The following is a 23,296-nucleotide window of genomic DNA, read 5'->3' as shown; positions in this document are numbered from 1 at the left end:
AAGTGCCACCCAGCAGTGCCACCCATCAGTGCCCATAATGCCATCCAGCAGTGCCATACATCAGTGCCCACAGTGCCATACATCAGTGCCCACAGTGCCATACATCAGTACCCACAGTGCCACCTATCAGTGCCCACAGTGCCACCTATCAGTGCCCACAATCTGCCTCAACAACATTGCTGCACTTCAGTGCCACATATCCGTGCCCATAAGTGTCATCGACCAGTGCCCATCAGTGCCGCCCATCAGTGCCACTTATCAGAGCCACCTATCAGTGCCCATCAGTCCCATCTATCAGTGGTACCTATCAGTGCCCCTTAGTGCCACCCATCTGTGCCACCTATCAGTGCCCATCAGTGCCGCCTTATCTGTGCCCATCAGTACTGCCTTATCTGTGCCTATCGGTGCCACCTTATCTGTGCCTATTAGTGTCGCCTTAACTGTGCCTATCAGTGCCCACCAGTGCCGCCTATCAGTGCCCACCAGTGCCGCCTATCAGTGCCCACCAGTGCCGCCCATCAGTGCCCACCAGTGCCGCCTCATCAGCGCATTTCAATGAAGGAGAAAAATGACCTGTTTGCAAAATTTTAGAACAAACTATTAAACATGATTTTTTTTTTTGCATCTTTTTTTGTTTGTTTAGCAAAAAATAAAACTCCCAACTATAATTAAATACCACCAAAAGAAAGCTCTATTTGTGGGAAAAAAATGATAAAAATTTTATTTGGGTACAGTGTTGTATGCCCGCGCAATTGTCATTCAAAGTGCATCAGCGCTGAAAGCTGACAATTGGTCTGAGCAGGAGGGGGGTTTAAGTGCCCAGTAAGCAAGTGGTTAAGGAAGGGACAGGGATGACTGGCACAAGTTAATGCTATCAGAGGAACTTACATGGGGGGGGGGGGGGGGTTGTGAGGGACAACGTTAACCAGGAAAGATCTTCTCTTTCAACTGTTCCCTCGGCTTGTGAAAATGGGGGGAGATCATCACCCAATCCAATCCAATATGGCCGCTATCATCTCACGTGGAGTCTAACCAGCTTGGGTGGAACATTACTAGGTATGGAGGCCCCTGAAATCTCATGTTTTATATCCCTGCAGTTTAGAAGGAGGAAAATAAACAGTGCATTGTTACCATCCTTTCTGGCAATTAAAAGACGGCTGGCCTGTAATCTCTGCGCAGTTTAGCAGAATTGATTATCTTTTATCTTTACATACTCCAGAGGAGATGGCTGGTAAACTTTACATTACTGCAAAGCCATCCTCTGTCAAGGTTATGTAGATATGGAAGAGCCTTTGGGAAAGTTTTATAGCTCAGTTCCTCAGAGATAAGGCCGATCTTCAGTAATCAAGGAGCCTAGCACACTCTGAAGTAATTGCTACCCTTCCCCGGGCAAGCTGCAACAAACAAACTCCTAGGAACACATTTTTGTTTATGAGATAAGAGCTCACCGCAAAAAAAAGAAAAAAAAAAAAAAAAGGTCTACTCTGCATGGAGGAAAATATTCTGCGCTTTTTAAAACGTCTCACAAAAATGGAGGTCGGAAGATCCAATGATACAAATTGTTCTCTAGATAAGATGTTGCATGGACACATTTATTACAACCCAACGGTTTTTGCTCTTCGCAGACAACCTTGGCGGGAGGGGGGGGGGGGGGGAGCGCTTCTCAGGGGAGCAACGGTGATTTGATGGGAAAATGAATTACCAGCAATCGATTCTTCTACCCCGATCATTCAGACAGGGGATGTTTGCTGGGGTCTCACATCTAGATATATAATTCATTTCCTTAACCAAGTACAAATTGCCAAGGATAATGTCTACAGCAGCCTTTCTCAACATTTTCAACACAGAGGAACCCTTGAAATAGTTCTCCGGTCTCAGGGAACCCCCTGCTAAAAATGTTATCTACAGTGCCTTGCGAAAGTATTCGGCCCCCTTGAACTTTTCAACCTTTTGCCACATTTCAGGCTTCAAACATAAAGATATAAAATTTTTATTTTTTGTGAAGAATCACCAACAAGTGGGACACAATTGTGAAGTGGAACGAAATCTATTGGATTTTTGAAACTTTTTTAACTAATAAAAAAATGAAAAGTGGGGCGTGCAAAATGATTGGGCCCCCTTGCGTTAATACTTTGTAGAGCCACCTTTTGCTGCGATTACAGCTGCAAGTCTCTTGGGGTGTCTCTATCAGTTTTGCACATCGAGAGACTGAAATTCTTGCCCATTCTTCCTTTGCAAAACAGCTGGAGTTCAGTGAGGTTGGATGGAGAGCGTTTGTGAACAGCAGTTTTCAGCTCTTTCCACAGATTCTCGATTGGATTCAGGTCTGGACTTTGACTTGGCCATTCTAACACCTGGATACGTTTATTTGTGAACCATTCCTTTGTAGATTTTGCTGTATGTTTGGGATCATTGTCTTGTTGGAAGATAAATCTCCGTCCCAGTTTCAGGTCTTTTGCAGACTCCAACAGGTTTTCATCCAGAATGGTCCTGTATTTGGCTGCATCCATCTTCCCCTCAATTTTAACCATCTTCCCTGTCCCTGCTGAAGAAAAGCAGGCCCAAACCATGATGCTGCCACCACCATGTGTGACAGTGGGGATGGTGTGTTGAGGGTGATGAGCTGTGTTGCTTTTACACCAAACATATCGTTTTGCATTGTGGGCAAAAAGTTGGATTTTGGTTTCATCTGACCAGAGCACCTTCTTCCACATGTTTGGTGTGTCTCCCAGGTGGCTTGTGGCAAACTTTAGACGAGACTTTTTATGGATATCTTTGAGAAATGGCTTTCTTCTTGCCACTCTTCCATAAAGGGCAGATTTGTGCAGTGTACGACTGATTGTTGTCCTATGGACAGACTCTCCCACCTCAGCTGTAGTTCTCTGCAGTTCATCCAGAGTGATCATGGGCCTCTTGGCTGCATCTCTGATCAGTCTTCTCCTTGTCTGAGCTGAAAGTTTAGAGGGACGGCCAGGTCTTGGTAGATTTGCAGTGGTCTGATACTCCTTCCATTTCAAAATGATCGCTTGCACAGTGCTCCTTGGGATGTTTAAAGCTTGGGAAATCTTTTTGTATCCAAATCCGGCTTTAAACTTCTCCACAACAGTATTACGGACCTGCCTGGTGTGTTCCTTGGTCTTCATGATGCTCTCTGCGCTTTCAACAGAACCCTGAGACTATCAAAGAGCAGGTGCATTTATACAGAGACTTGATTACACACAGGTGGATTCTATTTATCACCATCAGTCATTTAGGACAACATTGGATCATTCAGAGATCCTCGCTGAACTTCTGCAGTGAGTTTGCTGCACTGAAAGTAAAGGGGCCGAATAATTTTGCACGCACCACTTTTCAGTTTTTTATTTGCTAAAAAAGTTTAAATTATCCAATAGATTTCGTTCCACTTCACAATTGTGTCCCACTTGTTGGTGATTCTTCACAAAAAATAAAAATTTTATATCTTTATGTTTGAAGCCTGAAATGTGGCAAAAGGTTGAAAAGTTCAAGGGGGCCGAATACTTTCGCAAGGCACTGTACAAATTCACGATACATTAGTGTGATGGTCAGTGGGAAGAATGGTCCTTACACTTGTGGTCATTGGGAAGAATTACCTCCTTACAGATAGCTAAAAAGATCAATGGTGTCGGTGGGAACTTATCCGAGAGGCAGAGATTTCCCAATGCTGAAGGAACCCCTAGCAACCTCTGGAGGAACCCTAGGGTTCCATGGAACCCTGCTTGAGAAACGCTGGTCTACAGGAACGTTAAGGAGGCACTGTCACCTTGCTCATGTAGGGTTTATGCCCGACGCATCATTCCGCTTCTACCAACAAGCTAGTCAAACACACACAAACGGACTTTCCGGCAGAAAAGGTCCAGCGGTCTTCCCGACGGAGTTCTGACCGAACACACTTGCCCACACACAATCACACCAAAGTCAGTTCGTTTTGATGGTGATGACGTACGACGGGACTAGAAAAGGAGGTTCAATAGCCAGTAGCCAATAGTTGCCCCGATAGAAATTGATTCCATCGGAAAGATTTGAAACATGTTCTATTTCTAGGTCCGTCTGAATTTTTGAAGAAAAAAGTCAGATGAAGCCCCACACACACGATCGGAATATCCGACGGAATGATCCCGTCGGACCTTTTCTGACAGAAAGACCGGTCATGTGCACGCGGCATTAGATTTGTCTATACACACCATATAGTGCAGATGCACATGTCCTCCTAAAGAGATATTGTTTTCTGACAGCCTCTGCCGATGGCTATCAGAATGTCCAAACAGCATCTGACTGGATGCAACTGCTGTTCGGCTGAAGATTGTCAGCCTGCCTCCTTTAAATAAAGCATTATGGGGGGGGGAAGGGGGGGCAACATGGCCACACGCTGAGCAAATTTCATCGGGTTCTTCAGGAACTAGCCAAACTTTAAACAATGTATGCCCAACTTTAGAACCTCTGTTAGGTTTTAATGGCCGCCTTTTTACCCACTAAAGAGACTTCCACCACTTCCTGTCCCAGCTGAAAGTCCATGATGCAACAATGATCATGACACCATGAAGAGTGCCCATCATTGGTATTAGGGAGAGGAATAGTGACCCATTATTTGTATCGGTGGGAGGAATAGTGCCCCATAATTGGTGTCAGTGGGAGGAATAGTGCCCCATCATTGGTGTCAGTGGGAGGAATAGTGCCCCATTATTAGTATTAGTGGGAGGAATAATCCCCATTATTGGTGTCAGTGGGAGGAATAGTGCCCCATCATTGGTGTCAGTGGGAGGAATAGTGCCCCATCATTGGTGTCAGTGGGAGGAATAGTGCCCCATTATTAGTATAAGTGGGAGGAATGGTGCCCCATCATAGGTATCAATAAGAAGAATGGTGCCCCATCATTGGTATCAGTGGGAGGAATAGTTCCCGTACATTGGTATCAGTGGGAGGAATAGTGTCCCATCATTGGTATCAGTGGGGGCAATGGTGCCCCATCATTGGTATCAGTGGAAGGAATGGTGCCCCATCATAGGTATCAATAGGAAGAATGGTGCCCCATCATTGGCATCAGTGGGAGGAATAGTGCCCCATCATTGGTATCATTTGGAGAAATATTGTTTCATCATTGGTATCAGTGAGAGGAATAGTGCCCCATTGGTTTTGTCAGTGGGAGGAACTATGCCTATACCTCTGGCCCCATGGTGTAGAGCATTAGGATTATACAACAGAACCTGAGTAGGGACAATGCTCACCTAGTAGTCCAGCTACCTCAATTATGAATATCATTAGATAGCAAAATAGATACGAGATGACATTAATATCCGGTATTGACCAATTCACATAACAAGAATTCGCAGACGGTCTAAAGTGACCCTTCCCCCCCCCCCCCCGGCCAATATTTGCCCGTTTCTGGGCATAAAATGCCAGGATGGACATACTGCAGATAACACACCAACCTTTCTAGTCCCACTCATGGGAGTTAGCCGGAGATGAGAACCATTACATTTATAACTGCTATTTCATCGAAACATAAACAAGACCCCAAGCTACCCCCACCCCCGCCACCTCCCACGGTTTTCAGCTCTTCAAAGGGCAATTACTGATGAGGGGGCAATCGATTCATTTGAAGACACATACATCTGGTCCCCTATAAAAGCAGCAGAGAAAACAACTATTAGTAATTAGGTTAATTGTCTAATTGGCTTTCTCGCAAAGAAGCAAAGCGCTTTCTCTAGTGCTGGGAATAAGCTGAAAGGCTGTGAGCCCAACACTTGCCAGGATCTCATACCCATTGCCCAGACACTAAACCATGGCTTGTTCACCCCCCCATCCACCCCACTATCACAACTTGAAGTACAAGATTACATCATTGGAGCTCGTCATCTCAAGGGTCTCATTGATCCTTTTGAACAAACAGTTCCCCCAACTTATCATTCATGGAAATTTGGATTGTGTTTCAAAGTGCAAGTTCGCCTGTATTATACGCGATATTACCAAAAGTATTGGGACGCTGGCCTTTAGACCCCTTTCACACTGAGGCGGTTTTTTTAGCGCTAGAAATAGCCTCTAAATAGCGCCTGAAAACCGCCTCCCGTCCACTTCAGTGGGACTTTTCACTTGCGGGACATTAGGAAAAGTGCTGCAAGCAGCATCTTTGGGGCGGTTTGGGAGCGCTGTATACGGCACTCCCAAAACGCCCCACACGTTAAAATGAATGGGCAACACTTCCAGAGAGCTGAAGGTCTCGTGCACATCGCTGGATCGAGATAGGGCTCAGGTAAGTATTGGGGGTGGGGGGCAGCTGCACAAAGGAGGTTTTTTTTACCTTCATGCATAGAAAACCTTGAGCCTTTAGAATCACTTTTGGTAGTTTTGGATCCGGGTCAGGAGTTTGAAGGTTCCAGGGAGTATTGGCTCAGATGGAACCTTCAATCTGGTGTCCAGGCTTTGCTAGTTGCCATCAGCCTGTGTGAGTGCACAAGTCTACATGGGAGATATAAGCTTGATGAGAGTTACTACAGGAACAGGTGGAGTTGGATTTGTGGCGGTTGCTGCAGCCAATAGGGAAGCGTGTTCCTGTCTGAAGACCAAGGCAATAAATATCCTCAAGACAGCCCTTAGAATCACTTTTGGTAGTTCTGGATCAGGGCCAGGAGTTTGAAGGTTCCAAGGAGTATTGGCTTGGATGGAACCTTCAATCTGGTGCCCAGGCTTTGCTAATTGCCATCAGCCTGTGTGAGTACACAGGTGTGAGGAAGCGATATAAGCTTGATGAGAGTTACTACAGGAGCAGGTGGAGTTGGAGTTGTGGCAGTTGCTGCAGCCAAGATGGAGGTGTGCTCCTACCTGAAGACCAAGGCAATATCCTCAAGACAGCTTTTAGAATCAATTTTGGTAGTTCTGGATCAGGGCCAGGAGTTTGAAGGTTCCAAGGAGTATTGGCTTGGATGGAACCTTCAATCTGGTGCCTACGCTTTGATAATTGTCCGCAGCCTGTGTGAGTACACAGGTGTGAGGAAGCGATATAAGCTTGATGAGAGTTACTACAGGAACAGGTGGAGTTGTGGCAGTTGCTGCAGCCAAGAGGGAGGCGTGTTCCTGCCTGAAGACCAAGGCAATATCCTCAAGACAGCTTTTAGAATCAATTTTGGTAGTTCTGGATCAGGGCCAGCAGTTTGAAGGTTTCAGGGAGTATTGGCTCAGGTGGAACCTTAAATCTGTTTTCCAGGCTTTGCTAGTTGCCGTCAGCCTGTGTGAGTGCACAAGTCTACATGGGAGATATAAGCTTGATGAGAATTACTGCAGGAGCAGGTGGAGTTGTGGCAGTTGCTAGAGCCACGAGGGAGGTGTACTCCTGCCTGAAGACCAAGGCAATATCCTCAAGACAGCCCTTAGAATCAATTTTGGTAGTTCTGGATCAGGGCCAGGAGTTCGAAGGTTCCAAGGAGTATTGGCTTGGATGGAACCTTCAATCTGGTGCCTACGCTTTGCTAATTGTCCGCAGCCTGTGGGAGTGCACAGGTGTGAGGAAGCGATATAAGCTTGATGAGAATTACTGCAGGAGCAGGTGGAGTTGTGGCAGTTGCTAGAGCCACGAGGGAGGTGTACTCCTGCCTGAAGACCAAGGCAATATCCTCAAGACAGCCCTTAGAATCACTTTTGTTAGTTCTGGATCAGGGCCAGGAGTTCGAAGGTTCCAAGGAGTATTGGCTTGGATGGAACCTTCAATCTGGTGCCTACGCTTTGATAATTGTCCGCAGCCTGTGTGAGTACACAGGTGTGAGGAAGCGATATAAGCTTGATGAGAATTACTGCAGGAGCAGGTGGAGTTGTGGCAGTTGCTAGAGCCACGAGGGAGGTGTACTCCTGCCTGAAGACCAAGGCAATATCCTCAAGACAGCCCTTAGAATCAATTTTGGTAGTTCTGGATCAGGGCCAGGAGTTCGAAGGTTCCAAGGAGTATTGGCTTGGATGGAACCTTAAATCTGGTGCCTACGCTTTGCTAATTGTCCGCAGCCTGTGGGAGTGCACAGGTGTGAGGAAGCGATATAAGCTTGATGAGAATTACTGCAGGAGCAGGTGGAGTTGTGGCAGTTGCTAGAGCCACGAGGGAGGTGTACTCCTGCCTGAAGACCAAGGCAATATCCTCAAGACAGCCCTTAGAATCACTTTTGTTAGTTCTGGATCAGGGCCAGGAGTTCGAAGGTTCCAAGGAGTATTGGCTTGGATGGAACCTTCAATCTGGTGCCTACGCTTTGCTAATTGTCCGCAGCTTGTGGGAGTGCACAGGTGTGTGGGAGTGATATAAGCTTGATGAAAGTTACTACAGGAGCAAGTGGAGTTGTTGCAGTTGCTGCAGCCAAGAGGGAGGCGTGCTCCTGCATGAAGCCCAAGGCAATATCCTCGAGACAGCATTCCATGTGGGAGAGGTTCCAGGCTATTGGAGAGCTGTGCAAGGTGAGCGAGTCTGGGAGACTAGAGCTGGGGCAACTGAGAGAGAGTCCAGGGGAGCCAAAGGAACCTGTAAATCTCGGAGGAGTAAAAGCACCTGGGGTACCAGGAGACCCTCTACCGAGGGTCTAAGCGTGTGCCTCTGCAGCGAGGTACTGCAATTAAGGCTAAAGGAGCCTGAGGAACCAATGGAGAACATTGCCAAAAGCGTTAGGACTGCCATTTTGTTTTCTTTTCGATAAAAGTGGGCCACCAGGCCCTTAACTATAGTTCCTATCCGCCCGTGGACTCACTGTACAACAGCCAACACCCCACGCATCCTATTACTTATTTGTAATGCCGACATATTGCTTATTGCTCAAGGAACCCCTTGCAACCTCTGAAAGAACCCTAGTATTCCACAGAATCCTGGTTGAGAAAGGCTGCCTTAAACTAAGCGGATCTCCTCACCAGATTCTAAGTTAGAAAAGAAAGGAGCTGAATGTGAGGTTTTATTGAGGGCATTTACCTATCTTAAGGTATCCCCAACATGAGCAGTTATAAGAGACATCGTTTTTTTGTTTTTTTTAACTGCATATGAGGAAAAACTGACGGGGCGCCCAAGCTATTCTCCACTCTATTCACAAATAAATAAATCCTTGGCTGGAGGTACAATTCTCAATCCATCCAATTACCCTAGTCTGATCTTCGCATGCACCTACACAATCATCAGAGTCAAATGGTCAGAACTGTTCATTGGTGAACGACGATTTGCCCTCACGTAGACCTTCAGGCTTTCCAATAAAAACAACAAAAGCTGCTTCCTAATCATAAAGAACTATACAGTAAGCGGCAATGTCCCTTTTAAACATCCTATGACTGCATCAGTCGTGTCAGATCTCGGCGTTGCAGGGCTTATGATACCCCGCTGTCCTTTGATGTCAAGACTGCAAAACACGAGCCAACAACTAATGGCATATAATTATGCAGATCACAACACAAGAGCCTTCAGAGCATTGTTCTTTGATGGAATTGTTTCAGAACGCACCATACAGGGGTCTGCTAGTCTCTCACTCTAGGGTTTAGCAGAACCAGATAGGGATCAGCCTGCGCCTCCTTGATGTGGAACACGCTCTACTGGGACCGGTGCTGGGGGGTGGTGGGTCGTTAGTTGCAGGCGGCATCTGTGGCGCAGTTAGGAAACCTTGACATTTACTGTTATCTGATCAGCTGCGGGCGACACTCTGCGTGACACGATAAAAAGCATCAGACTGAATATAGAAGGCCCGGGCATCTCATTAGCAGGCTGGAGTCAATTTCAAGATGTGAAATAACAAGCTCATACAAGAAACACAACTTTGTAGAACTCGCACTCTTCTCACCGAGAGTCCTTTAGGAGGACCTCAAATGCCAAAAAATAAAATATGTAAAACGCTGGCCACAAAGATTACAATCTGATTGTACAAATCAACAGCTATGTGCAGGGGCCTACCTGACTGGATATAATCTGAATGGAATGTTTAGGGCCTTGTGCTTTATAAATTGGGCAATTCAATTGCACCGTCTGCGGGCAGCCTAGAGAACAAACACAATAGACATGTGCACTGCGCAAAAATTTATATATATATTATATATATTATTTTATTTTTGTTTCTTTTTCGTTTTTCGGGTCATTTGTTATGATCGCAATTCGTAAATTAGAAAATCCGAAAATAAGAGAGAAAAATCTGAAAATTTAGAAAAAAAGAATAAGTAACCAAATCACTGAAGAAAGAAAATCTGAAAATTTAGAAAAAAAGAATAAGTGACCAAATCACTGAAGAAAGAAAATCTGAAAATTTTGAAAAAAAGAATAAGTAACCAAATCACTGATAATAACTATTAAATGAGAGGTATAGGAATTTCCTTTCAAATTTGGAATTACGAATACAAATTTTTTTCAAAGTTACGAATTATCCAAAATAACGAATGGCGCATCTAAACAAATGGAACGGAACAAATTAATAATAATAATAAAATGTTTTGATTATTGTTATTTCTTAAAGCCGCGTACACACGGGTGGACTGTATGGCCAACTTAGTCCGTCAGACAATCCGACGGACAGTCCGTCCTACTTTCGAATGAACGGACTTGACCACACGCGATGAACAAACAGTCCGTCGAAAGCTTGCGCGATGACGTGTACGGCACGTACGACGGGACTAGAAATAAGACGTCCAATACACAGCAATGCAACCTTCCGCCGTGTAAATCCTTTCTGAGCATGCGCCATACTTAGTCCGTCCAACTAGCCTACTCACGAGCGGATTGTCCGCTGAAACCAAAGTCTGACGGACAATATTACGGAAATTCCGAAATACTTAGTCCGCCAGACTGCACGCTGAAAAAGTCCGCTGAAGCCCACACACGAGCGGACTGTCCGCTGAAATGTGTTTCGACGGACTAAGTTGGCCAGACAGTCCGCCCGTGTGTACGCGGCTTTAACATTCATTTGTTACGTTCCATTCGTTTAGATGCGGCATTCGTCATTTCAGATAATTTGTAGCTTCGAAAATATTCATATTCATTGCATTCACTAACAGAAAGATTTAAAAGGAAATTCCAATACCTATAATTTAATAGTTAGTTATTATTAGTGAATTAGTTAGTTATTCTTTTCGGATTTTCTTTCTTATTTTCGGAATTTCGAATTTTATGAATTGCGATCATAAGGAATGACCCGAAAAACGAAAAATTATTATTAGTTATTATTTTAGATTTTTTGGGTTTTCAGATTCTCGAATTTACAAATTTTCGAATTTAAAAAATGTACTGATTTTCGAATTTACGAATATTCGAAAAAAAATTCCTTAAACAGGGTTTTGTTAATTTGGATATTTCCGAATGAATGAATTTGTTGAAATTCATAAAAAATAAAATAAAAAATCGGAACGAAACGAATTGCACACGTCTAAAAATAGAAAGAGGAGAAGAGAGGGGCGCCTCTGGGTGCAGATTTTTAAAAAGCTTTATTTACAATGTGACAATAGTAAAATTTGCACTCACATTTAGTAGGTAAAAAAAAGTCACACGTCTAAAAATAAGCTATGTCTGATTTTTGGAAGAGATTCCAATTCACACACATAAACCTAAAGAAGAACTTAATTAAATCGGTAGTAAACCGCTGTGTGTGTTTTTTTTGGGTTTTTTTTGCATCGCATACTAGCACATTATTTGATACTTACCTGTAAACGAAGCCCTCCAGCAGCGCGCTATCACAGCCGAGAGGACTGCCATCTTCCCCCGTCTTCCTTCCCGCTCGCAGACTCACACAGCTGGAGCCGCAGTGACGTCACTCCTGCACATCCACCTGGGAACCGCCGTCTACGTCACAGGACTCGAGCTTGGGTGGCCTCTCCTTCAGAGCGCATGCGCCGGTGACATCACAGGCTGCAGCTACAGTAAATATCTCCTAAACGGTGGATGTTCAGTAGATAGCTACAGTATCTACGGTATAGGTAAGTCAAGGAAGACAACGTCAAAAACGCACTCACTGGAATGCACATGTCCTTAACTGAGATAAAAGAGGGGAAAACGCAACGGAGCGCACCAGAAATCTACATGCAGAAACACGTTCAGAATGCAGAAATCATAGCGTGAAAAGGACCTTATACTGTGTATACACGACCAGACTCCGACAGACTGAATTCCATCGAATTGGACTTGTCTACACACAATCACACCAAAGTCTGACGGATTCGCCCGTGATGACGTTCGACCGAACTAGAATAAGGAAGTTCATAGCCAGTAGCCAATAGCTGCCCTAGTGTCGGTTTTCATCCATTCATCCACTCGTGTCTGTCAGAAAGATTTGAAACATGTTCTAAATCTAAAGTCCGTCTGATTTTTCCACAGCAAAGGTCCGATGAAGCCCACACACGGTCAAATTGTCCGATGGATTCGTTCCGTCTGACTTTTGCTGTCAAAGACCAGCCTTGTGTACACGGTATTAGGTGTATATATATATCCCCCCTTCCTGCGTTCAGTCTTGACGGGCACCTTCTCACTGCCTGTTTCAACCCCATTTTTGAAGATAGACGCACAGCAAGTGCGTGCCTTGCAGGCAGTTGTGGCCCGTTTGCTGCGTTTCTTTATTTACTTTAATGTGTAGCACTCGATGGGCACGGGTGCATGCAAAAGACATGTGCTCTGCACTATTGAAGCTTAAGGGGGGGAGGGGGCGATTGGTGATCAGGAAACAGCGCGGCTCAACCGTGCATTTTTTGGCCGCCTCCCCAACCACATGTCTAAACGAAGCCTAAAAGCCCATGTGCACACCATGTGCCTAAAAACCCATGTGCACACACCCAACGATAAATAATAGTAATCAAGCATTCATAAATACCAAAAACACTAATGCTGCCTACACACGATCGGACTTTCCGGCAGACTTGGTGTGGCGGACCGGAATCCGTCGGACAATTCGATCCCAGCGGACTTTTTTTTCCCCCCAAAAATCAGACGGACCTAGAAATAAAACATGTTTCAAATCTATAAGACGGACTAAAAATCGGGAAAACCGTTCGTCTGTGTGCTGGTCAGACGGACCAGATACGACGCAAGGGCAGCTATTGGCTACTGGCTGTTGAACTTGTTTAGTCCCATCTTACGTCATCACGTTCAAAACGAACGGACTTTCGAACGGACTTAGTCCGGTCATGTGTGGCCAAGTCCGTTTGTTCAGAAAGTCAGTCGGACCTCCGCCGAAAGTCCGTCGGGAAGACCGTCGGACCTAGTCTGCCGGAAAGTCCGGTCGTGTGTACGCGGCATAAGAGCTCCTTTACACAGGCATTGAAAAATAGGCAGTTGCGTCAAGTTTTTACCGCTTCCCGACCGTCTATCAACGCCATTCAAATTTGTCAAAATAGGAAGCAGATGGAGGTGAGCATACTGCAGCGTCGGCGTTGCCTTTGCGGTAAGGCAAAAATAACACTGCCTGCAAAGTTCAGCAGGCAATGCATTGATGCTTTGCAATGGACTCCATTTACTTCTATTGAAACATGCCTCAAGCGTGCCATAAAGGAACGTAAATGGGCGTTTACAGCACGTTTAACCGTTTTACAAGCGCCCCATAGCAGATGTACTGCTCTGTGCAGAATAATGTATATATGTAATTCTGCACTTTCGGGTTTTGGGCGCGAGCGCGCTTGCTGGCAGCACGCTCCCGATTTTTGCACAGCGTGAGCCGATCAGTGGGTCCCGCGGGCCCAATGTCTACCGGGGCCGACTGATTCTGCCTATCTAAACAAGGCAGACTATCATTCTATGAGTACAGAAGACATAGATACTGTGAAGCAGGAACACCGACCTATGTCTTCAAGTAGTAAAAGCACCCCCCCCCCCCCACAGTTAATAATCACATTCAACCTTTGATCGCCCCTGATGTTAACCCTTCCCAGCCAGTGTCATTAGTACAGTGACAGTGCATATTCTTAGCACTGATCACTGTAATAATGTTACTGGTCTCCAAAAAAGTGTCAATGTCCGATTTGTCCACCACAATGTCCCTAGTAGCCGCCATTACTAGTAAAAAAATAAAATGTATTAATTAATAAAAAATATCCCATAGTTTGTATATATATACAAAAGAAAGACAAACCTCGCCGCCACCTGTTGGTTTAATGGATTTTGAGACATTGGCTCAGTCCGTATGCGAGTAAGGGATCTATACGGTCCCCCGCGTATTTGCTGTTTGGTATTTATTTTTATGTTATATAATCTCCCATTGACATTTTTATTCTGTAGATACACAGATTTACATTTACCCCTGAAGAAGCGAGCAGCGACTCGCGAAACGCGTTGATTAAACGATGTCTGTGTATTACTGTACATCAACAATTCCAAATAGTATGTGGCTGCTAATGTGTTTTATCACTGCCAAGTGGTTTGGCACCTCTGTTCATGCATTTCATATAGAATGAATATAATGCAATCTTAATACATTTATAAACCATTTTTACTTATTGACCTTTTTGTGCTCATCTCATTCAAAATCCCACGGGCATAATTCTTCTTTGTTGCCTCCCCATAACTTTTGCGCAAACCGATCATTATATGATTATTTGGGTTTCCTTTTTACCAGAAATACAGTTGTGCTCATAAGTTTACATACCCCGGCAGAATTTATGATTTCTTGGCCATTTTTTAGAGAATATGAATGATAACACAAAAAAATTTCTTTAACTCATGGTCAGTGTTTGGCTGAAGCCATTCATTATCAATCAGCTGTGTTTACTCTTTTCAAATCATAATGGCAGAAACTACCCAAATGACCCTGATCAAAAGTTTACATACCCCAGTTCTCAATACCGTGTATTGTCCCCTTTAACATCAGCTTGAAATCTTTTGTGGTATTTGTGGAGGAGGCTCTTTATCTTCTCAGATGGTAAAGTTGCCCGTTTCTCTTGGCCTCCAGTTCCTGTAAATTCTTGGGCTGTCTTGCATGAATGGCACGTTTGAGATCTCCCCAGAGGGGCTCAGTGATATTGAGGTCAGGAGACTGAGATGGCCACTCCAGAACCTTCACTTTATTCTGCTGTAGCCAATGAGAGGTCCACTTGGCCTTGTGTTTTGGTTTATTGTCATGTTGAAATGTCTAAGTACGTCCCATGCTCAGCTTCCTGGCTGATGAATCCAAATGTTCCTCCAGTAGTTTTTGATAACATACTGCATTCATCTTGCCAACAATTTTGACCAAATTTCCTGTGCCTTTGTAGCTCACACATCCCCAAAACATCAGCGATCCACCTCCGTGTTTCACAGTAGGGATGGTGGACCTTTCATCATAGGCCTTGTTGACTCCTCTCCAAATGTAGTGTTTATGGTTGTGGCCAAAAAGCTAAATTTTGGTCTCATCACTCCAAATGACTTTGTGGCAGAATGTTTGAGGCTTGTCTCTGTTCTGTTTGGCGTATTGTAAGCAGGATACTTTGTGGCATTTGCGTAGTAATGGCTTTCTTATTGTGCATCTTAAAACAGCCACACCAAATGTTTTCAGAGAGTCCTGTATTTCACCTGGATTTCTTTGTGGGATTTTCTTTGCATCCTGAACAATTTTCCTGGCAGTTGTGGCTGAAATTTTAGTTGGTCTACCTGACCGTGGTTTGATTTCAATAGAACCCCCTCATTTTCCACTTCTTGATTAGAGTTTGAACACTGCTGATTGGCATTCTCAATTCCTTGGATATCTTTTTATATCCCTTTTCCTGTTTTATACAGTTCAACTACCTTTTCCCGCAGATCCTTTGATAATTCTTTTGTTTTCCCCCATGACTCAGAATCCAGAAACGTCAGTGCAGCACCGGATGAAAGATGCAAGGGTCTGCCAGGAGTCCAGAAACTCATTGACCTTTTATAAACACACACTAATTACAAGCAAACAGATCACAGGTGAGGATGGTGACCTTTAATAGCCATTCAAACCCCTTTGTGTCAACTTGTGTTCATGTTATCAGGCCAAAATCACCAGGGTATGTAAACCTTCCAGAGTTGAAGTGGTTAAAGCATCAAAAGTGATAATTTTCCAATTTTAGCTTTGTAAAAAAAAAAAATTAGAGGGCATTTGAGGAGTGTTGCCTGGTGCAACTTGAACACCTGTGCAGTGCGTGCCTCCTGCCACTCCCCGGGACGTGGGAAAGCGCTGAGAACTTTACATTCGCGCCTTTAGACGTCTGTGTGCACGAGGTATAAAAGCGTGAAATGCGTAATGTAACATGGCGTGAATGTGGGGGAGAAAGCGCGAAAAATACGCAAAGAGATACTTTTGTTTATTTGTATCTCATGGATATAAAAGCTAACCAAACGCTACAATGTTTCCGAGCACCAAAGCAGGTTTCAATGATGTCATCGCCTGGCCGCAAAGGCGATCCCGCCCCCCCCCCCCCCCCTCCACCCACATAAACAGCTCCATTACATTATCCTAGCCAGACTTTGCATTTTTCTTCTTCTTCTACTCTTCTACTCAGGCTGATGTGTCAATATGCCAATCTTTTTTTTTTCACATTTTAAATCCTCTCATACAATTTTGGTAGTGTAGGGGGGATGGGAGCGCCATGGCGCTGCTCAGAAAGGCTAATTTGCTAAGCCCCAGAACCTACTTTCCAATGCAAATCGCGGCGCGGATTCCTTTCACGATGGAAGAAAAACGTAATTCTGGAGGGAGATTTTCTGCCCCCTTTTTTTTATTTTTTTCCTCCCTTTTCTACCAAAAGTGAAAGCCTTTCATGACACACATTCCAGGGATAAATTCCTTCATTTCGGCACTGTTGCTCCTCTATCGCTAAAATGGGTGTCTGAGAAAAGAAGGGGGGAGTCAAGGGTCGCCGAGGTCCCCACATCTGTGGCTTTATAAAGGCCTCACCTCCGAATAGGCTCAAAGTGTGTAGCGAGGCAAATCCTAATGTGTATTAGCAAGACAAAGGGCCGAGGAGAGAAGGAGAAGGAATGAGCCTTAATATAGTTAAGATTTATTAGGTCCATGAAGCCAACCGGCACCTCCCATTTTCCATACCATTTACCAACATCTAAGAAGCCAGGCTTTGTCCTGGAGGGGGGGGGGGAGAGAGATGGTCATTTAGAATTAACCAGTAACAAATCTCTGGTGGATAAAGGAAGCTCAGACAGCGGCAGGACGTGGGGGAGAAGTTTAGGATGCTTATACACAAAAAAAAAAAAAAAAAAAAATGTGAGGACTGAAAACCTCCAGTCAATACACCTCACACTTTCCAATTTTTGTTTACTTCGTCTGTTGACACTTAACCCCCCCCCCCCCCCCCCCCACGCTGCGAAGACCGAGAGGCAACAACCCAACTCGGTTCGCTGGAAGTCCACTTTGTCATAACCATACAAAAGCTTGTCTGGGTGGGGTCATTCTTCACTGAATGTTAATTCTGGATAAAAAAAAAAAAAAAGGACTGATACAAAAATAGACCCAAAAGTGATACAAAAAGAGACACAAAAGTGATACAAAAAGAGACAGAAAAATTATACAAAAATAGATACAAAAGTGATACGAAAAGAGACACAAAAGTGATACAAAAAGAGACTCCAGTGTAATAAAAAAGTGATACAAAAAGAGACACAAAAGTGATATAAAAATAGACACAAATGTGATACAAAAAAAGGACTATGCAATACAAAAATAGACACATATAAAAAATATAAAAAATAGATACAAAGGTGATACAAAAATAGTAATATAAATGGCAATATAGTAAAAAAAAATATATATAATAAGCACCAATTTCTGCAACTCTATTATAAATTATAAAAAATTATTTTGTGAAAAGGACTGAAGACCTCCAGTCAATACACCTCACACTTTCCAATTTTTGTTTACTTCGTCTTTTGACACTTAATCCCCCCCTCCCCCCCCCCACGCTGCGAAGACCGAGAGGCAACAACCCAACTCGGTTCGCTGGAAGTCCACTTTGTCATAACCATACAAAAGCTTGTCTGGGTGGGGTCATTCTTCACTGAATGTTAATTCTGGATAAAAAAAAAAGGACTGATACAAAAATAGACACAAAAGTGATACAAAAAGAGACACAAAAGTGATACAAAAAGAGACACAAAAGTGATACAAAAATAGATATAGATACAAAAGTGATACAAAAAGAGACACAAGTGTAATAAAAAAAAGTGATACAAAAAGAGACACAAAAGTGATACAAAAAGAGACACAAATGTGATACAAAAAGAGACACAAAAGTGATACAAAAAGAGACACAAAAGTGATACAAAAAGAGACACAAATGTGATACAAAAAGAGACACAAAAGTGATACAAAAAAAAGGACTATGCAAGACAAAAATAGACACATATAAAAAATAGATACAAAGGTGATACAAAAATAGTAATATAAATGGCAATATAGTAAAATATATATATATATATATATATATAATAAGCACCAATTTCTGCAACTCTATTATATAAAATCATAATCTCAAATAAGAAAGCACGCTAACGGCCCATTCAAAAAACAGTTGCAAGCACGCTAGGTGATATAAACCATAGCATGTAACATCGATAGAAAAATGTGCTGCGCTATGAATAAATGCAGATAAAACACCACTGTGCATATTGACATAAAAAAACAGTATGTGGAAAAAGTCAACGTAGCTTCTCATAAAGTTCACACAAAAAAAAAAAAAAAAACATTGTGCATCCCAAGGGTCGGCCATCTTTGACCACTTTGACCGCACACGGTAGCTTTGCTGCTCTATATACACTATATTGCCAAAAGTTAATGGTATCCCAGTCCAAGTCCGTAGGGTTCAATATTGAGTTGGCCCGCCCTTTGCAGCTATAGCAGCTTAAACTCTTCTGGGAAGGCCGTCCACAAGGTTTAGGAGGGTGTCTATGGGAATGTTTGACCATTCTTCCAGAAGCTCATTTGTTGGAGGAGAAGGCCTGGCTCGCAGTCTGCTCTCTAATTCATCCCAAAGGTGTTCTATCAGGTTGAGGTCAGGACTGTGTAGGCCCGTCAAATTCCCCCACCCCACACTCACTCATCCATGTCTTTATGGACCTTGCTTTGTGCACTGGTGCGCAGTCATGTTGGACAGGGAAGGGGCCGCCCCCAAACTGTTCCCACAAAGTTGGGAGCAAGAAATTGTCCAAAATGTCTTGGTATGCTGACGCCTTAAGAGTTTCCTTCACTGGAACTAAGGGGCCAAGCCCAACCCCTGAGAAACAACCCCCCCACACCATAATCCCCCCTCCACCAAGTGATTTGGGCCAGTGCACAAAGCAAGGTCCATAAAGACATGGATGAGCGAGCTTGGAGTGGAGGAACTTGACTGGCCTGCACAAAGTCCTGACCTCAACCCGATAGAACACCTTTGGGATGAATTAGAGTGGAGACTGTGAGCCAGGCCTTTTCACCCAACATCAGTGCCTGACCTCACAAATGCGATTCTGGAAGAATGGTCAAACATTGATGTGCATGTAAAGGCAAGCGTCCCAATATTTTTGGTAATATAGTGTATGTCGATCCATATGCAACAAGTTTTTAAAGAACAGTCTTATAAAGGTGGCAAATCAAGTTAGTAAATCAACTCCAGATTCATTAGGGCTTGTCAGGGCTGGGCTCAGCCCTTCCTTCTCTGAGCTGGCCACTCAGCTGTCGGTTAATTGTCAGCTCCTATCTCTCTCCACAGTTACTCAGCTGTTGATGATATCCTGCTCGTCAGTCCTGTCTACTTAAGCCATCCAGTCCAGTGGTTCTCTGCCTTGGCCTTGGTCAACATCACAGAAACTATCTCCCGCGATCCTGTTCAAGACTTGCTTTGCTTACATCCCTTCTGGCTCCAGATCCTGCTTGCTGTTCCACTACATTGATCCCTGACTTCTGGCTTGGCTGACTATACGTTCCGGTTACTGAACTTTGGCTACGTTTTGACTACGTTTGTTCTTTTTACTTTCATTATTAAACAAGTGTGATTTAACTGTATCTTCTGTCTCGGTCTGATTTCATGGTTTCTGACAGTCACACTTTAGCGTAGTGAATTTGAGTGTCTTTTGCACTTTTTCATACAGTGTTTTTTTTTTTAAGCGTTTTTGAGCTTCAGGTGACTTGGAATGAAGAACCAACTCCATAGAGAATAACTGATTATTTTTTCTCCTCCAACGTTTTGGAGCTTCAAGCTACAAAACGCTGAGGTGTGAATGGAGACTACGAGATCAGTTGAATTTTGCATGGAACCATCGACTGCCAATGTTCCTCCAATGTTTTGTGTCCCGATAGCTCTCCAAATCTTGTATTTATAAAGGCCTGTAACTGCACCACCAATTTTAAATGTACCCCTCATGAGGTATGAAGTGGGTGACTGTTTGGAGAGCAGCCCTTGATTGGAGCTCTCCTGTCCAGATCTTTTTGCTCTGGCCTTTGTCCTTGGTGGGGAGGAAGGGTCATTTGTAATTCAAATGCTCAGACTATTGAAAGGGAGGGAAGGATAAATAAAAGAATAAACCCCAAACAATCAACTTGAAACAAGTGGAGGGATTTAATATCTGAGATCCTCTCACACACACCTCCTCTTCCCTCTCGTTTCAACAAAGCCGGCAGGCCGCAGAATAACGAAGCACTTGAGGGATGAGAGAGCTTTTCATTCGATGAGGTTATAATCAAACAAACTGCCTTTGAGACCCGGGCGTTAAAACATTTAGATACACAAGACGTCGTTCTTGTTTGAAGTTTATTCGGGAAGATGAAGAGAGTACGAGGAGAAAACTTGGCAACTGGAACGCCCCGCTATCTGAGCCTGAAATATAATCTGATGACACACGGCCAAATACATTTAACAAAGTTTTCTTTCATTTTGGAAATGTTTTGGTATTTGGGTATGGAAATCTCACAAGTCTTCCTGAGCAGCAGCCTCGTCTACATTTCCATATCTTTGGTAATATCCACAGGGGTGGTCACCCCATCTTAGGCGCTGTCACATGATAGTGAAGTTATCAGGTGACCACCAGAAAATCGCAGTTTTATAGGCATGTAGAGGAAAGCCTAGCACACACACGATCAGAAAATTGAATGAAAAACGCTGCTTCCTAATCGATTGTACGATATTCTGATCATTAGTACACAGCTTTCGAAAAAGCCATAGTAAAATTATCCGATGGGACAAGCACAAAAAGAAAAAATTTCTTGTAAGATACCAAATTATACAATTTTCATATAACCACTTCAAGGTTGCAATACATATACTGTATATACATTGCGGCGTAAAGTGGTTTACCGAGGTTATGGCTAAAGATATCAACCATAACCCTGGTATTTTTTGTTTTTTTCCGCCAGAGGCTGGCTTTCTCATAAAAGCGCTCCGAGCGGCTCCATGAGCCGCTGGATGGCTTTCAGTAGCGTCAGGAGGGGACTCGGAATGGTCAGGGGTGGGTAGTTGGGTCCCCCAGGGTTCTGTGCTAGGACCAATCCTGTTTAATTTATTCATAAACGACCTGAAAGATGGGGTAAACAGTTCAATCTCTGTATTTGCGGATGATATTAAAGCGGGGGTCCACTCAAAAAAAAAAAAAAAAAATGTTAAATCAGCAGCTACAAATACTGCAGCTGCTGACTTTTAATAAATGGACACTTACCTGTCCAGGGTGCCCATGATGTCGGCAGCCGAAGCCAGTCGGTGAGGGAATCAGGAAGTGAGGCGTTGCGGCTTCACTTCCCTACTGCGCATGCGCGAGTCGCGTGACGTGTCCTAACTGGTCCCCGCTGTGTTCTGGAACCTGTGTGTTTCCCAGAACACAGCGGGGGGGGGGGGGGGGGCATGACCCACGGGAGTCTATGCCTGGAAGTGGGTGCAGATACCTGTAAACGTTTACTGTACAAAATAAGGTCCATTGGCATGGACCATAGGGCGAGTACATGGATTGAATACTGGCTACAAGGGCGAGTTCAGAGGGTGGTGATAAATAGGGTGTACTCAGAATGGTCGGGGGTGGGTAGTGGGGTCCCCCAGGGTTCTGTGTTGGGACCAATCCTATTTAATGTGTTCATAAATGACCTGGAGGATGGGGATGGGGGAAACAGTTCAATCTCTGTATTTGCAGAAGATACTAAGCTAAGCAGGGCAATAACTTCTCCGTAGGATGTGGAAAACCTTGCAAGAAGATCTGAACAAATGAATGGGGAGGGGCAACTACATGACAAATGAGGTTCAATGCAGAAAAATGTAAAATAATTCATTTGGGTGGCACAAATCTGAATGCAATCTATAGACTGGGGGGAGAACCTCTGGGGGGGATCTAGGATGGAGGAGGACCTGGGGGGATCTAGGGTGGAAAAGGACCTGGGTGTCCTAGTAGATGATGGGCTCAGCAATGCCAAGCTGCTGCTAACAAAGCAAACAGAATATTGGCATTAAAAAGGGGATCAACTCCAGAGATAAAACGATAATTCTCCCGCTCTACAAGACTCTGGTCCGGCCGCACCTGGAGTATACTGTCCAGTTCTGGGCACCAGTCCTCAGGAAGGATGTACTGGAAATGGAACGACTACAAAGAAGGGCAACAAAGCTAATAAAGGGTCTGGAGGATATTAGTTATGAGGAAAGGTTGTGAGCTCTGAACTTATTCTCTCTGGAGAAGAGACGCTTGAGAGGGGATATGATTTCATTATATAAATACCGTACTGGTGACCCCACAATATATAAATACCGGAAAGGTGACCCCACAATATACAAATACCGGACTGGTGACCCCACAATATATAAATACCGGACTGGTGACCCCACAATATACAAATACCGGACTGGTGACCCCACAATATACAAATACCGGACTGGTGACCCCACAATATTTAATAAAACTTTTTTGCGGAAGGGAGTTTAACAAGACACATGGCCACTCATTAAAATTAGAAGAAAAGAGGTTTAACCTTAAACTATGTAGAGGGTTCTTTACTGTAAGAGCGGCAAGGATGTGGAATTCCCTTCCACAGGTGGTGGTCTCAGTGGGGGGGGCACTGATCGTTTCAAAAAAGTATTAGATAAGCACCTGAATGACGGCAACATACAGGGATATACAATGTAATACTGACATATAATCACACACAATTGATGGACTTTTTTTGACCTCACCTACTATGTAACTATGTAACATTTCCCCCCTCCTGTAAGCTCCCTGGTGTGTTTCTCTGGCTTACCGCATCCACCGGCGATTCAGGCACTCACTGCAGAAAACCACAGGAGGGGGGGGGAGCGGAGACAAGACCAGTCACCCTGCGCAAGGAGAGAGGGCAGAGCTGTGGGAGGGGCCCAGCAGGCTCCACCCACTGCTGAAAACTACAGGAGGTGGGCGGAGACCAGACCAGTCACCCTG

The sequence above is a fragment of the Lithobates pipiens genome, unplaced genomic scaffold, assembly GCF_037356315.1.
Source record: "Lithobates pipiens isolate NorthernLeopardFrog02 unplaced genomic scaffold, aLitPip1_a1.2 Scaffold_28, whole genome shotgun sequence".
NCBI lineage: Eukaryota > Metazoa > Chordata > Amphibia > Anura > Ranidae > Lithobates > Lithobates pipiens.
Note: the sequence above shows the minus strand (reverse complement) of the source record.